Consider the following 5,000-nt stretch of genomic DNA (forward strand, 5'->3'; position numbering starts at 1 on the left):
GAAGCAGTGCTAGAGCTTCTCGGTTCGAGTCCGAGTGGCGGCATGCCATCTTCTAAAAGAGATCCAATAGATTTTATAATAAAAATAAATAAATTCCCTATTTCTATTTCTTAATTAATATAGGGGATTCCTTCCCTTTTTTTCATTTTTATGATATTTCAACTTTAGAGCATATATTAACTCATATTTCTTTGTCTATTGTTTCAATTGTAATCACACTTCATTTGATAACCTTATTGGGCAATGAAATCATAAAACCATATGATTCGTCAGAAACGGGGATGATAGCTACTTTTTTATGTCTAACAGGATTATTAACCACTCGTTGGATTTATTGAGGCCATTTCCCGCTAAGTGATTTATATGAATCATTAATTTTTCTTCCATGGAGTTTCTCCCTTATTCATATAGTGCCTTATTTTAAAATAAGAAAAAATGATTTAACCACAATAACTGCCTCAATTACTATTTTTACCCAAGGCTTTGCTACTTCGGGTCTTTTAAATGAAATACACAAACCCACAATATTAGTACCTGCTCTACAATCGGAGTGGTTAATAATGCACGTAAGTATGATGATATTGAGCTATACGGCTCTTCTTTGTGGATCATTATTATCAGTAGCACTTCTAGTCATTACATTTAGAAAGATTTTTTATAGTTCTAAAAGTAATAATTTATTAAAATTAAATGAGTCGTTTTCATTTGGTGAAATCCAATACAAGAATGAAAGAAACAATATTTTTCAAAAAAACTTCTTTTTTCTGATAAGAATTATTACAAGGCCCAATTTATTCAACAACTGGATTATTGGAGTTATCGTGTGATTAGCCTAGGATTTATCTTTTTAACCATAGGTATTCTTTAAGGAGCAGTATGGGCTAATGAAGCATGGGGATCATATTGGAGTTGGGATCCAAAAGAAACTTGGGCCTTTATTACTTGGATCGTATTCGCAATTTATTTGCATACTCGAACAAATAAAAATTTGCAAGGAGCAAATTCCGCAATTGTGGCGACTCTAGGCTTTCTTATCATTTGGATCTATTTTGGGGTCAATCTATTAGGAATAGGGCTACATAGTTATGGTTCATTCACGTTAACCTATAGTTAAATTCAAGAAAAGTTCTTAAGAATACAAACAGAATGCAATACGGTGTATATAAAGCATCTTGTCTCAACCGGCGAGAACCGTGTGAATCAAGTAGTATAGTGATTCACGCGGTTCTTGCAAAGACCGAGTACATTGGGTAAAATTTTAAATTCATAGTTTGTTTTGACTTTATTTAAAATTTAATTTGAGAGAATAAAAATACTTCTTTTTTTTTCATTAGCCAACCAACTCTAAAAATAATAGGAGTTTTTTTTAGAAAACTATCTATAAAAATAATTAGATAGAATACCTTCAACCTTGTCAACTGATAGTGAAAGAACAAAATCGAGGTACATACCAATACTTATTACGGATATAAAAATGGAGATGGAAACAAATAACTCGCGTGGTCCAGAATCAAAAACATAAGAGTTTGGAGTATTAAATAACTTGTATCCATAGAATATCTGGCGTGACATAGATAATAAATAAATAGGAGTTAATATCATTCCAATTGCCATTACAAAAGTAATGGCAATTTTGGGCATTAAAAGATATTTTTGGCTGGTAATTATTCCTAAAAATACTAGCACTTCTGCAACAAAACCACTCATACCCGGTAATGCAAGGGAAGCCATGGAAAAACTACTGAACATTGTAAAGATTTTTGGCATGGGGATAGCTACTCCACCCATTTCATCGAGATAAACAAGACGTATTCTATCATAGCTCGTTCCCGCCAAGAAAAAAAGTGCAGCACCAATAAAGCCATGAGAGATTATTTGTAAAATAGCTCCACTGAGTCCCGTATCGGTTATCGAAGCACACGCTCAATCGTCGACAAGGAGAAAATATAGAATGAGCGTGTCGTAATAATTCCATATTAATCCGAATCAATCCATACGCTCCCATTTTTAATAAAATTCCAGCTAGAAGCATACAAGTACTGTAATGTGCCTCTCTGTGGGTATCTGGTAACCATGTATGTAGGGGTAGAATCGACAATTTGACAGCAAAAGCAATTAAAAATCCAATATAGAATATGATTTCCAAAGCCACATGATACGACTGATTAATTGATGTTTCAAAATTTAATGTTGGTTCATTCGAACCATATAAACCGACACCCAGAACTCCCATTAAGAGAAAATGGAACCCCTCGCCGTGTACAAAATAAATTTTGTGGCTGAGTAGAGACGTTTCTTTCCTCCCCACATGGATAGAAGTAGATAAACTGGAATTAATTCTAATTCCCACATGATGAAAAATAGTAAAAGGTCTCGAGAAGAAAATGATCGTATTTGACCACTGTACATTGCTAACATCAAGAAATGGAATAATCGAGAATCCTGAGTAATGGGTCCTAGAGACATTCGATCAATCCTGAGTAACGGGTCCTAGAGACAGTCGATCAATCCTGATCGCTAAAGTAGTGATCAATCCTGTTAATAAAACGGGTCCTAGAGACAATCGATCTATTCCTAATTTCCAACCGAAATCAAAAAAATTGATCCATTTGTAGTCCTCTACTAGTTGGATTAATGGGTCGTCCAATTGGAAATAGCAGAATTCATAGGTTGTTAGAAGAAGTTCTAACATGCATATACATATAGTATACCACCGAATTACCCTATTTCCTTTATGGGGAAGAAAGAAAATTAAGGACCCTGCAAATATTGGTAAAACTACAATTATTGTTAACCAAGGAAATTTGTTCGTGGTAAAGACAAGATACACTTGGACCAGAAAAATATTTTTGGGCACGGGTTTTGGCGGTAAAAAATGGACTCAGTTTCTGTAATGTATTAATAAGCTATACCCATGTTGCGGGTTGTTTCATGCCATAAATAAACGCGAACACTCAAGAAATCTGTTGGGCAAGGCGGATTCACATCTCTTACAACCGACGCAATCCTCTGTTCTTGGAGCAGAAGCTATTTGTTTCGCTTTACATCCGTCCCAAGGTATCATTTCTAATACATGCGTAGGATAGGCTCGGACACATTGAGTACACCCGATACATGTATCATAAATCTTTACTGAATGCGACATTGGATCTATCCATTTTTGAACGTGATAAGGTTTCAATCTAGTAAATTGAGAAAGAAATTATATATTTAAATACTAGTACTAGATGAATCGATGAGTTCCCCGAGTTTTTTTTTATCTATTTCTGGATTGACAGTGCCAAAATACTTTGATTTCTTATATTTGTGATAACATGATCATATCTTACGTGGCAGACATGCTAATTTGAATTAATTTATGAAAATTTGAATTTATATGATAATATTACTTATTCAATAAATTCTATTGATTTATACGAGTTGATTTTCTGTTACGATAAATTGATGAAACAATAGCGAGTCCAATAGCGGCTTCAGCGGCTGCAATAGCTATAACAAAAATAGAAAAAAATGGCTCCTTTTAATTGACGACTATCAAAAAAATCAAAAAATGTTACAAAATTGAGATTAACTACATTTAAGAGGTCGTTATACAATATCACTTTTTATTCGGAATTGCACGTATAGAGATTCAAAACTGGTTAAGAGGTCATTATCAATACGATTTATCTCAGATTACATGGTCTAGATTAGTCCCACAAAAATGGCGAAATGGAAAAAATTAATGCCAGCCATCTCAAAATAAGGATCTAAATAAATGGTATTCCTATGAAAAAGACCAATTATTTGATTACAAAAAAAAAAAATTGAAAGTCTATTTATTATCAAATAAAGAAGAGAATTTTCAAAAAAAAAAAAAAAAAAAAAAAAAAAAAACTATAGATATGATCGTTTATCATATAAATATATTCATTCATTCTGAAACTAATAAGAAGCAAGAAAATTCCACCAGAAATAAAGAAAAAACTGTTAACATACTCAAAAATATTCCTAATTGAAATAGGATAACAATACATACCTATAAGCTAAGCACTTCCTCTTTTATATGTATTTTCATATTCATATTTTGTTTAACCTGAGGTTAAGTAATCCTTCTACAGATCTATGCCCCATCTTATCTTTATCTGGATCATAAAAGGGTTTAGTTCCTTTTGCATGTAATTTGAACTCGATTTAGTTCAGTTTGTAAAAAATTAAGATATGATTTCGAAAAGAATCATTCATTAAGATATGATTTCGAAAAGAATCATTCAAAATCAAAAAAGAAAAAGGAATCATATTCTATCCAATATTAGACCTTGAAACAGAACCTTGTTGAACAAAAAAGAAGTATTCGGATACAAGGGATATGCTCTGGGACGGAAGGATTCGAACCTCCGAATAGCGGGACCACTAAAGTAAAGGGGCTAGTCTGTTATTTGTTTCATCGCCGCCAATATGCCAATATTGGCACTGATAGTACGTAAATGTAATTCGGTGTTTAAACAACTATTAAAAGTTCCCAGAGCTCCTTGTAAAGCTTGTTGGAAAACCCGTTGTCGGACTTGATTACTGGCCTTTTGTTGTTCAAATTTATAGTTTCATTTTTGTAATTTTCTAGTTGTTCCAAAGTCTTATAAGTTGAATCAATCAAATTCAATTTTTCTCCATCTATCTCAGAGTATCCATTTGCCGATAACCAACTCCTTCTTGAATCGTTGCCTTGGAATAGGAATAAATGGAAGAAAACGGATTGCCATTAGCGCAATCTGATCCATTCTCAGAGATCAAATCCTGAACCTGGCAGATCGTTCCTCTTTCCGGTATATGAAATAGGTGACTTCGCTAAGTCGATGCTTAGAAAATCTCTAATCAAACCATTTGTCCTTATTTCAACAAAGGAAGCACAGGCCTTTTCGATCTTTTTGTCTTGGTCCCAATTCAACACTAAACAAGTCCGAACTAATTGAATACTTGTGTCCTAAATTTCAAGAATTGGGTCATAATAAAGGATATAATTG

General features: G+C 33.2%; 1 pseudogene; it reads right to left on the reverse strand.

The window, feature by feature from the left end:
- Positions 1–1,360: 1,360 nt before the first annotated feature.
- LOC118490456 lies at positions 1,361–3,064 on the reverse strand (annotated as a pseudogene).
- Positions 3,065–5,000: the final 1,936 nt, after the last annotated feature.

Source organism: Helianthus annuus, chromosome 3 (genome assembly GCF_002127325.2).
Source record: "Helianthus annuus cultivar XRQ/B chromosome 3, HanXRQr2.0-SUNRISE, whole genome shotgun sequence".
Lineage (NCBI taxonomy): Eukaryota > Viridiplantae > Streptophyta > Magnoliopsida > Asterales > Asteraceae > Helianthus > Helianthus annuus.